The sequence below is a fragment of the Diceros bicornis genome, chromosome 19 (genome assembly GCF_020826845.1).
Source record: "Diceros bicornis minor isolate mBicDic1 chromosome 19, mDicBic1.mat.cur, whole genome shotgun sequence".
NCBI classification, from domain to species: Eukaryota; Metazoa; Chordata; class Mammalia; order Perissodactyla; family Rhinocerotidae; genus Diceros; species Diceros bicornis.
In genome coordinates, this window is record NC_080758.1 from 345,564 (window position 1) to 358,337 (window position 12,774).

Here is a 12,774-nt window from a genome sequence, read left to right on the forward strand (position 1 = left end):
AGGAGGAGGAGAAGGGAAAGAAGAAACACTGATACCTCGAGTCAGGGAGACAACATTGTGTGCTGTTGACAGAGCAAGACCAAGTCACGTCCCACAGAGACACAGGCAGGTAAGCAGTCAGAACTACCAAGACGGACAGGGGAACAACAGTGCTGCTGCCTGAGTCAGGACAGGAGGCACAGGTAACTTGGTAGGTGATGAGTCGGGAAACAGTGGCATGGCACAACACAGCATGCGAGATGCCAGTGACCACCCGTGGACACCTCTGGGGAGGGAGGGTCCGTCTGGGAAGGGTCCTGCTGCTTTGTTTTGAACATCCTGGACCCTACCCTACAGAAGAAAAACTTTGTTAAAAATAAAAATAGTAAAAATGAAATAGTACCCCAAAAACAGCTGACTTCTAATCTTTGGAGGAATCTTCATTTAAAATCTGTGATGACCCTTGTAAAAATCGACTGCCAAACGACATTCAAGAAGCAGGCGGCTCTGGAGCACCCGCCTCTGGCAAGGGAAGGCCAACTACCAGCAATGCCAGGGAGAGGCTCAGAGCACAACAAGGCTCAGGAAACCAACACTTGAATGCGTAACTCTGAATTTATTATCTATTCCAAAAGGAAAAAATTAATACACTGCAGAATAGAAGGAATTGGCCACCAAATAATTCCAGAGATATAACTGAAGAAATTATAAGCAAGAGTCAACAAACGTGGAAGGCATAAAAGATGATGCCGACTATCACACAGTCTTCTCTTATCTTTACTCCTGAAAATGAATTTCAAATGGAAAGAATTCCTAAAGTCGCTGGAAATATAGGAACCCCAAAAGATTTCACCATTCCTCCTTAATTTTAAGAAAAACAAAAAGCATGTTGAGCCTTAAAACAAAGAGAGAGAATAAAAACAGTAAAGCGGATCCCTTCTTTAAGGACAACCTCCCCACTGATCATCAAAGTACCAGAGAGGGAATGGATCTAAATCTGAGGCATAGGAACGGAACCTGCCAGAGCAGAGTAACCAGCATTTTTTCACATAACAATAAGCACTATGCTTGGCCACAGACAGCGTGTTCATGTATTCCCCTTCAAAGAAAACGAACCTTCTGCCTCATGATTCACAAAACAAACAGAAGAAGCAACAACGCTGACCACCACAAGCTGCAGCACACAGATACCTGAGGAAGAATCAAAACGCCTCAACTCAGGGCCACTCTCTTGCCCGGAGCCCGGGGTTTCCCAAACTGCAGAACCATTCCTGCAAGAGGGGGTGTGATGGCTGCCAAGAAACAGAAACAAACCCGCAGCTCGAAGCCCTCCTAAGTTATATACTGAGTGACTGCCCCAGTCCTGGCAGGGCCCTCAGTAAATGTTCGTTGAATTAATTTTATCAGTAGTGACTTATGTCCAGAAACCAAATAAAGATTTTCTTTAGTAAAGTGATACTAAGCATACAATAAGTCAAAAGAAAAAGGAAGCCAAAAGTTGAGCAAAATAACTACAGATATGTGTTTAAATACAAGGAGAATCAAAAAGAACTGAACATTCTCAAAAGCCTCGTACTCCTATCTGTGAGCCAACGTGGAAGGGAGCCTGGTCCTCTACGCCCAACACGCCTTCCCGGGCAGGCGCCCATCACTTCCCACCTCAGCCCCCCAGGCCTGCTGCTCATCATCTCTGAGGTGCAAAGAACAGCGAAATGAATCCGGGTGACACAAAATGAGGTACTGGGGTGTGACAGCAGGCAGGGCTGTCTAATACAGTTTCTAACCCTCTGTATCAAGGGAGCCTGAAACGAGCTAGAACCCCTAAACCCAGAACACGATCGACACTTCCACCATCACAGCACTGGAGCCAACAAGTACTCACCGTGCATGATGCCAGAGAAGAGGATTCTAGGACAGAACCATTACTATGACCACAAATTTCCAGAAACCCTTAACATATTCCCAAATCTAAATGTGAAACTAGCAACGGAAGACAAAGTATTTCTCATAAAAGAAATGCGCATTAGGGCTTTTTGGTTGTTGGTCTTCTAACCTCACAATACCTAAAATCTCAAGATATTAAAGTCACAGGTACCTGCTGCCCCCAGGCTCTCTGCAGACTGGGCCCGAGGACTAGCAGGCAGACCTGGAGAACCTGGAGGTTCTTTGCATCAGGCATAAAGCGACAGGCAACCAAATACAAGTTCACTCTTGTGACTGCCTACAGGAAGAATTCTCTTATTATGTGGAGGAGATCATCACGATATTCAAACCCTCAACTTCAAGCAACACACGAAAATACTGATGGCTGCAATCTTACTGGCAATATCATAGTCGCTCAGTTAGGAACAGCATGGCTAAGATACCTAGTGAAACATTCTGGGAGAGGCCACAGGCACAGAGCATTTAGTTCATCGTGTGACACTGACAATCAAATGACCCACCACCCTGGCCGCAGCTCTGCCCCTACTGAGTGGCCTGGATGCTCCAACAGGGGCGACTCCAGACCAGAAGCTTAAGACACACCCAGTGGGTAAGAAGAGTTCATAAAATGCAACAAATGAGGCCACGCACGATGTCTTCTGCATCTCCAACAGGAACACATCCCAAAACGCACCTTCAGGAAACGGCACGACTCCCCTGCACGTGATTCTCCAGCCAGGGCTGCTCTATGTGAGTCCCCTGTGGAGATGGCGGCCCATGCTTCCCACATGGTGGACTGCCTCTGATGAAGCAGGCAGACACAGCGTCAGAGTGACCATCTCCCTGCAGCCATGACCAGAATCAAACTATTCCATCAAATCTAGTTTGAAACCAAGTATAAGGGCGCACCAACTACACCATGAGAACCCAATTTTAAGACATGCCTGGTGTTAGAGGCAGTGAGTGTTAAAACACATGTACACACCTCAAAACAGAAAGCCAGTACAACTGTGAGAGAACTTGCAATTATTGTTATAATTTCACCAACACAGCAGCTACAATTTAGGGAGCACTTACCACATGCTGGCATTTAGGGGCACACATAACCTGGATCCCACTGAACACTCCCAAGAAGTCTGTTGGACAGGCGCCTGGTCCAGTGGATGGTAGGCGGGCAGCTCTGGGGTCACCTGCCTGGGCTGGAACCTACCTGTCACTCATGGGCTCAGTGACCTGGGCAAGTTACCGAACATCTACCTCCATATCTCCACCTCCTCTCTGTCCAATGGGGATAGAAACAGTCTCACATGGTGTGTCTGTGAGCTAGCTTGTGTAAAGTGTTCAGAACAGTGCCAGGTGCACAATAAATATTAGCTATTATGATGATGATCTCCAATTTACAGATGAGAAGACCAAGGCTCAGAAACGCTGAGTAATCTACTCGAGCTCACTCTGCTAGTGATCGGCAGGGTTGTTTCAAATCCAAGTCTGACTCCCAAGCACTGTACAATTTGGTTCATTCTCAGCAACTGTTTTTACAAACGGGAGTAATTCTTCCTGCCTTGAGCACAAATAACTTATTTTCTTGTACATTAAAGACTTATCTGAATAAGGAATATATTAACTCTCTACTGTATTTTTAAAATAAATACTACACATACAGACACAGTTTATAATGCTGAATAAAAGTTACGTTGGTTATATTTTACTTATCTCTCAGCTTGAACACTAACATTGTTGCATACATTTTAGATGTAAAAGGTGTTTTCCTTTTATATCTTAAACTTAAAAAAATCCCTAGTTTATTAATTTGCTTTACTGTCACTGCATTTTAGAAATACAGGGGAAGATCTGTCTTCAAGGCTTTGGCGGCTGGCATCTAATTAGGTAAGGCTGCACTCAACTGTTGCTCACTGACACATGCTCTGCACCTGTGACCACCACAGATAGGAGGAGCTGTCCATCAGCTGGATGGCCATGCTGGGGGGAAGACAGGACAAAGACCACCAGCCCACTCCAGGGAGCAGCACGTGGGTCTGGTGCACTGACAGGTTTACCCAGGGCCGCCTCACATCACGTTGCGACTCTGACCAGTGTAAGATATGTCACAAGTAAAAGGTACAAATCACAGGTGCTTATGAGGGTTTGCATATTTCTCCAAACCACAGCAGGTTCAAGAGTATGTCCACGACATTTATGCCTAGTTGCATCACAATCTGCTGACCTGCATGAGGAAAAGAGGATGTTAATGTGAGGAGCCAGCTGGGTGGGCGGGCCTAGTGGGCTGCCAAGGCAGGCCCCTCAGATGATGTTGCAGTTACCCTTGTCATGGACAAATTTTTATAAAAGAAAAGGCAGGGGCCGATCAAACACACATAGGAGCCACATCGATACTATGCCCCGGGGAAAAGGATGCTATTGGTAACAATCAGTTAGGCTTACCCAACCAGGCAGGATGACGCAAGAGAAAACCACACCCACAGAAACGGCATCTTACGAGGTGTATGTCCTGTGTGTTGTCATCTTGACATGCATGATGGCATTATTTGTGCTGATTCCGAATACCACACCTTTATACTAGAGAAAATATGTAACTCAATTTCCTTACCTATGAAATTGAATAACAGCTACCTTGCAAGGCTGTCCTGGGGACTACGGCTGATGCACGTTAAGTAACCCTGACCTGTCCACAAACAGTAAGTGGGATCATTTCCAGGGTTTGCCGTTGCAGGTGGAGGGAGGCATCCTCTAAGTGAATTTCAAGAGAAAACACACTGTTTCAAACAGGAGGCAACTTAGCTTGGACAAGTTAAGAAATACTTTATAGATAACCGTTATCCTTAACCTGTAGACTTTCTAGTTTCATCTCAAAATGAAATTGGACCATTAGATTGCATTAAATTTTTTTTTTTGGTGAGGAAGGTTGTCCCTGAGCTAACATCTGTGCCAATCTTCCTCTATTTTGTATGTGGGGGCCGGCCCCGTGGCTTAGCAGTTAAGTGCACGCACTCCGCTGCTGGCAGCCCGGGTTCGGATCCCAGGCGCGCACTGACGCACCACTTCTCCGGCCATGCTGAGGCTGCGTCCCACATACAGCAACCAGAAGGATGTGCAGCTATGACATACAACTATCTACTGGGGCTTTGGGGGGAAAAGTAAATAAATAAATAAAATTATTTTGTATGTGGGATGCCACCACAGCATGTGAGTGGTGTGTAGGCACCTGGGATCCAAACCTGCAAACCCTGGGATGCTGAAGTGCAGAGCGTGAATTTAAGCTCTGCGCCACTGGGCTGGCCCCGACTGCATTAAAAAATTTTCAACTTTATGTGTGATGAGCCTCATGATTCAAAGTATAAGATGAAATAGTCCAGAAAAAGTCTTTATCCAGAACACAACTTCTTTTTCAGTTATTTTAAAAAACACATATTGACTGGTTTCATGCTTTTTAAAAAGTCCATTTATAACTAAATTTCTTATTTTATTTATAACAATTCTTATTTTAAAGGACACACTATAATTTATTGCAACTGGCAAAAAAAAAAAAAAAAAAAACTTGAAAAGGAAAAGACACTGCCAGAGGGACTATAAACTTGGTAATAGAAGGCAATTTTTTTTTATAATTTTATTTATTTATTTATTTTTTCCCCAAAGCCCCAGTAGATAGTTGTATGTCATAACTGCACATCCTTCTAGTTGCTGTATGTGGGATGCGGCCTCAGCATGGCCGGAGAAGCAGTGCGATGGTGCGCGCCCGGGATCCAAACCCGGGCCGCCAGCAGCAGAGCGTGCACACTTAACCTCCAAGCCACGGGGCCGGCCCTAAAGTTTGTACTCTTTGACACGGAATTTTTCATTATTTATCTTAGAGAAACCGTCTCACAGTAAAAAAAATACTCCTATTTGATAAAGAAAAATTCAATGGGACTGCCTAGCTAACAACATTTGCTATGCTGCTAATCCCTCCCAATAACAGAAGGAAAAAAACAAAAGCAGGCCACTCCTCTGCCCAGTGCCTACAGCTTGGTCGGGCCATGCACCTCCAACCCGGGCTCCCCCCGATTCACTGGGACTGTCTGATGGGGAGCCTGTGGTCTTGGGCTCCTAGCACCTGAATTCAGCCCCTGGCCCTTGAAGTAATGCAGGGTTAGAATAAGACAGGAGATTTTGGTTTTCTTGGTTTCACTATAACACATTTCCACTCCACCCAGTGAAAAAAACAGAGGCAGAGGGCAGGGAGAGCTCTCTAAGAAAGGGGCTGGCCATCAGAGATATAGACAGGGAGGTGCACAGCTGACAGGGTGGCAAGTCAGCATTCCAACCTTCTGACTCCCAAGACTGCAACTTTATAACCAACTGGCATAGAATTCCTCAGAACACAGCAACCAGGAAACAACAAATGACTGTACATTTCATCTTATAAACTACCATGTTCGCCAGTGATACAAGGTCAATGTCGAAAACTTTTAAAGGATAATAAAATTACAAATAACCCATGATGACGAATTAGGTTCATTTATGCTCATATATTCAAAGAATATGACTGATCACTCACAATGTATCAAAATTTAAAACTATTAGCAGCCAGGGGGCCGGCCCGGTGACATAGTGGTTAAGTTTGCATGCTCCGCTTTGGTGGCCCGGGGTTTGTGGGTTTGGATCCTGGGCGCAGACCTACACACCGCTCATCAAGCCATGCTGTGGCAGCCTCCCACTTACAAAATAGAGGAAGATGGGCAACAGATGCTAGTTAGCTCAGGGCCAGTCTTCCTCACCAAAAAAAATAAAAATAAAAAAACAAAAAATAAATAAAAATATCAGCCAGGTTTAATATATCAGAAATAAAAGACAACGGTTTCTGCCACAGAACTAAGTCTTAGAAGCCACTTACATAGATACATGTACAATGCAGAATGACTGTGGAATGCAGTGAACCTTTACTGTATATAGATCAAACCTGGAAAGGAAACGGCTTAAGACGATGTTTTCAGTGACATCCCAAAGCTGGTCTCACACGTACTTCTCTCTTTAGAGAAAGAGATGTTGTACTTCATTTCTGCAATGTCAATGTTAACTACCCATATGTCTGCAAAACTCTTAGAATTTAAAACAATTTTTATTTGTTAAAGACCTAAACCTACTAAATGCCGGCCGTTACCAAGAACTGAGGCAGGACACACGATTTCACTGACACAACATAGTCACAAAAAATTAATGCCAAGAGTAACGAAAGACAGAATCTAAACTAAAGGCTGTTTGGTAATCTAATCCTTAAATCTTCCGACGACAGACCAGCTGCTAATCCTCTTCAGGGGATGTCACTGTCTGAGGGCGGCCTGGTGCCAGGATAGTGGAGGCACAGCCGTTCCCTCTCTTAAATCAGGAGCAGCATTTTCCTAAAATATGACGGTTATCATTGTTCAGCACCTTTGTCTATTAGGAAGGGACAGTCAATGAGGAAGCAGCCAATGAGATGTGTTTCCATTTATCAACTCCTATAATCCCCCAACAGGCAGGCAGGCCGGGACCATGAGACTCATTTTAGGAGGGCCCTGTCATGTGAGCCCTAGTCTCGTCCTCTTTCAGGAAGGAAAGTTTAGCACAGATTCTGCTGACATGCAGAGGAGCAAGGACTACAACAGAGCAGGAGGTGCGTCTGCAGCCCAAGAACGCTCTGACCGAATTATCCAACCAGAACATGAGAAGGAACTTTGTTTCAGGAGTCCTGTCACTTTAACTGTTAGAGGGAGAGCACCACAGAGAGCTAAGAGCCTCTCCTCCACTTCTTGTGCAAGGATGGGTCATCAGGCCTGATACCCATCCCCTGAAGACATAGAGGTCTGTTTTCTTTACTAGAAAACTGACTGCCTTCACTGGCTGAGATATGGTTTGCCCACTCCAAACCCTGCGCAGAGTACTTTGTAGGAGAGTTGAGGAATTTTGCAAGGGCGATCATATCTGTGTTTATCATGTTCATTTTCCTCCCTGACTTTAGAGGCAAACTCTCACCATAGATAAAATTCTACCTTACCATGAACCCCAGCCTCACTGCGTTTTAGTCATTCATTCAGCAAACACCTACTGAGCATGTACTACACCCCAGGGCCAATGTGAGCAGCTCACATTTGGGGTCTGAAGATGCACCATCAGCAGCTTGTTATGGGATTCCGCATGGTGGTGTCAGGTAGTAGTCAGTACAAGAACCAGTACAGGAGGCATGAATTCAAGTTCCAAGTCTGAGACTAAGCAAGGCACTGGTCTCCAGGGGAGCTCATAACTGAGCACGGTGCCACTCATCCTCTGCAAGCGAGGGGGACTTGAGAACAAAAACAGCGAGAAGCACGCAGCATCCGTTCAACCCCTGTACCACATCAACAGAATCATCCCTAGAAAGGCAAGAAAATCCACTCGCTGAGTTAATGTGGGCATGAGGTGAAGGTTCCAGAAACGACTCCAGAGTGCTTTGGTCGTAAAGCAGGATTTACTTTGGTTCTGTCACAGCACCACAGTAACGAGGCTCAGGCTGAGGGCATCAGAACAGCTCACTTCCACGCGGTTCTTCTAAGAGATGACTCCACCTGATCAACAAATGTCACCGAGTATTAAGACTAGCGTGTGGGTTTTTTTGGGGGCAGGAGAGGGTAACCAAAGACAAAATTTCTAAAAGCATTACTATCAGTGGCACATCTGACTTAACTTTCCCAAAGGGCAGGTGACTCGCCACAGACCTCCCTCAGAACCTGGCACTCCTCAGTGCTCAGTACTCAGCAACGGTGACTTTCACGAGACAAGCCACCCTATTGCACAGCTGTCGCTAAGCTCATCACTTTCATTCATTCAACAAGCATTCACTGGGTACCTACTATGTGCCAGCAACTGTTTTCTGCACAGAACATCCTCCCTCTGGACTTTCCCTCACATTAAAATACTAAGTATAACAAACACATTAAATAGGATATTAGAAGCATTAAGTGCTATGGGAAAATTAAGCAGGGAAGGGAGACAGGAAACAGGAGGTGGCAAGCTGAACTTCTAGGCAGGGCAGTCAGGGAGGGCCTGGCCTCACAGGCATGAGTGTGAGGAAGTGTGTCCCGGGGAAACCCGAGGACAGAGCACATGAGTTTGTCTAGACCAGCACGGAGGCCGCTGTGGGGGGTCGCGAGTCAGGGGGCTGGTGGTAGAAGACTGGTCACAGAGGGGTGTGGGTGGCTGGACAGGCATCCCGCCCCCACAAGGTTCCCCAACCAGAGGCCACACCAGCTCCACAGCTGAAGTCCCTAAGCACCCACAGAGTCTCCTCCACATGCCCAGCACACAACCCCTGGGGCTCTGCTTTCACCAGGGCCAAGGGGGCCAGGCACCGGGGTCCTGCAACACACATCTCCCTCAGGGCTCAGTGCTGGTCCACACTGACCATCCACAATGACCACCCGGGGGACAAGGCCAAATGCATCACCCAAGCAGATCTACCACACAGCCAGCCAGCCAGCGCCAGCTCCTACAGCCCTTAGCTTGGCCCCATGACACCCGGAGCTGCCCTAAGTGCTAGAACTCGGACACAGCTGAAAGGAAAACCATACGCCCTCAACCATAAAGTTTCCCATAGCCTGTAAAACCTGGCTTCTAATTTCATCTCCGGTTTGACGGATTACTCGATCCTGAAGCTCAGCACGACATTTAACAAAAGAAAAACAAATAATGAACATAACATCTCAGTTCTCCTTCAGGCAACCATGATAATAGATGGCGCGATATAACTGCTTTTGCACTAAAACAGTTTTTAAACAGACTAAGTAAGGACAAAGGTGTCTAACATTCAAACACAGCACCTTTAGCCTATGACTCGCGGGTTAAAATGTCCCCTTATTAAGCCTAAACCTGAGAACAGACATAAAACAAACCTTTGCTTCCTTTTCCTGTTATGACACACAACTGAATGAACTCTGAGAAATCATCTCAGGCACACGAAGAAGGGAATCCTTAATCCAGCCACTTAAGCAAGTCAGAACCCGAACGGATGCGTTCCTAATACTCTTTCCTTAAGAGGACAACACAAAGCATTCCTTAAAATTGTCGTCTTTATGAGACAGATAAAACATTTTTTTACAAACCAAATGATTTTAATCTAAAAGATAATTGACAGCGCGTTACAGAACAAAGTTCAACTCCTGGAGCTATAAACACAACGACCCGGGGCCAGGCTGTCTGCCTCCTCCACCAGCGGCACTCAACCTCCCCCTCCGCGAAGGAAGAGACCCTCCGGGCGGTCACGGGGGCAGTGGGGGCGGGGGACGCTGCGCGCTCACCGCGACCTGGAAGGACGGGGACGGACCGCGGAAGCCTCGCACAGCCCGCCAGCACCTCTTCCCGAAAGCAGACCCCCGCGAGGCGAGGCGAGGCGAGGCGCACCTGGCGGGCCTCCGCGGGCGCCGCGCACCCGGGTCGCAGCTTCCCGCCCGCCCGGGGCCGCCCGTCCCTCCTCCTAGGCCGCAGCGTCCACCGGCCCCGCCGCCGCCGGCGCTCGGGGAGGGCGCTGCCCGCGCCCGGCCCCGGCCGCCCCCGCCCCGAGGGAGCGTCGCCCCCACCTCCGGCTGCGGGCGCCCCGCGGCCCCCGCCCCGCCCCGGCCTGACGAAAGGCCGCCGGGCCCGCCGCGAGCTCACCTGTCCGCGCGCCCGCCCGCCGTCCGCGGCCCCCGGCTCCGCGGCTCCGCTGCTCCGCTCGCGGCGCTGCTGGGCACCAGCCGACGCGCTCCTCAGCAGGGGCTGCGCCTCGGGGACCCGGGGCGGCGGCGGCAACGGCGGGGACGGCGACGGGGGCAGCACCGGCAGACGCGGCGGGGGCGCGCACGCACACGCATGCACACGCACCCGGCGCGCGCGCTCCCGGTAGGACGTGGGCCCGGAGGGTGGGAGCCGCGGGCGGGGGCAGGCCGCGCGTGCGCCCAGAGCGCTAGGCGGAGGCTCCGCCCATGCGACGGCCTATCCCCGAGTGACAGCAGTGAGCAGAGGTGCCGGAGCGCCCAGCGTGAGGCTCCGCCCACTAGAGGGCGGGGCCTGGGCTGACAGCCTGCGCAAGTGGGCAGAGGCTCCGGGGCTGTGGGCGGAGCTCGCAGCGCGGAGCCGGAAGCTCCCGCCGCCCGGCAGAGGCGGGGCCGAGCGCAGGGGAGAGCCCTGCCCGCCAGTGCCGCAGGTGCTCTCAGGTGGGCCGGCAGATGCTGCAGCGAGCTGCGTGGAAGGAGGGGTGCGAAGACTCGTCTTGCAGCTGAGTTTCTTCATCGCTTTACATAACATTGCGGAAACGTAATGGTCCTCGTCAAAGAATGGGAGAGGGAGATGGCGGGAGATTACCTGGAGGCCGACGCCCCCTAAGCCACTGTTTGGGACTGACATTTGCTCATCCAAGGAGCACAGAGATAGGACTTCCTTCCTGCCCCATCACCGCAGTACCACCGTCATTATCCAGCCACCCTCCCAGAATCACCTTCAAACAACGGCGTGGAAGGGCAGGAGAACCCACTTCCACTCGCTTCCCTCCGTGTCCAGGTGCGACCCCTGCTCATCCCATTCACCGCCTGAGGGAAGGGAGACCTACCTGCTCATCATCTTTCTCTATCATTCCCTGTAACCATAACAATCCTACCGTTTACTGAGGGCCTGCTCTGTGTCTGGTACACTGGTATGTGCCAGTTCTCATTCTAGAAGCCCCCCAAACAGATCTTTCTGATGAGTGCTCCTGCCTCCTCACTTCCACTCTTGCCCATTCGCCATTTTCCATTCAGCAGAGTTGTTTTCTTAACACAGAGACCTGATGACATCCAAGTCTTCCTATGACACTGGGTAAAATCCAAACTCTGCCAACAAGCTCTGGCCCCCGTCTACCTCTGCAATCTTCTTACACCTCTCTTCCATCATGCCAGCCTTAAACTGCCCACTTTGTCCCAGGCTCAGGGCCTATAAGTGTCCGAGAGCTCAAGAAATCTCCTGGCAATCATTAAATTGTGTAACATCAAGCAGGCAGCGAGAAAAGGCCTATGAAAACCAAACAGCAGAAAGGCCAGATTAATAACTATGTCTGTAGAGTCAAGAGGATGAAAGATTTCGGCCTAGAATCAGAGGAGGACTGAAATAACAAAATGTACCTGGCGGCAATTTCAGATTGAAGCTATGTTCAGCCTGTGTTGGGAGCTGCAAGAACGAATAAATCAGGCCTTATTGAGTCCCTTCTTGACCTAGTAGTTCCCCCTTAGGGATATTCTTCCTAAGACAATGTTCCTAAACACAGAAAAAGGTGTATGCATTAAGCTGCTCTTGATGGTGTCATTTATAGTGAAAATGGAAACCTGCCCAACTGTACAATAAGCACATTCAAAGGGAATAGGTTATTAAAGATGTATACAAAGGCTACATAATAGCATAGAAAATTCTTGTGATAGTTCCTGAAAGTAAAATGAGCAAAATGTATGATATATAAAAAGTACATGATGACAAGTATGTTTATAAACCAACAAGCCAATCCTGTTTAGAGAAAATAAGACAGGAAGGGTACCTGTCAAAGGTCACCAGTGGTGACAGTCAGGCCCTGTGCTTTACATGCCTTTTAATTGGGTAAGGTGGACCCCATTACCCTCCCCCAAGATGAGACTAGGGAGCTGAGGCTCCAGAGAAGCAGGTGCTGCTGCTACTCTCCAACGCCAGTCCCTCCAGTGTCCACGGTTCCACTCACCCCACCCGTTGCTCCAGTCCTCCAGGTTCTCAAAGCTCATCTCTACAAGTCGATTACTTAGGGAACACCTTGTCTTCCCTAACAAACGGAAGTGCAAATTCCTTTAGGGCTGGGTCCCCATCAGATTCACCCTTGTACCCCACAAAACC

At 48.7% G+C, this 12,774-nt stretch overlaps 1 protein-coding gene across 2 annotated transcripts in view; it reads right to left on the reverse strand.

Annotated features, from left to right (window-relative positions):
- Positions 1-10,724, reverse strand: part of DNAJC5 (DnaJ heat shock protein family (Hsp40) member C5) — a 40,894-nt gene extending 30,170 nt beyond the window's left edge. For both annotated transcript variants that reach the window (XR_009222866.1, XM_058562256.1), the window contains exon 1: positions 10,564-10,724. The gene's annotated coding sequence lies outside the window, so the exon portion shown is untranslated. The remainder of the gene's footprint in view (positions 1-10,563) is intronic.
- Between the last annotated feature and the right edge of the window lie 2,050 nt (positions 10,725-12,774).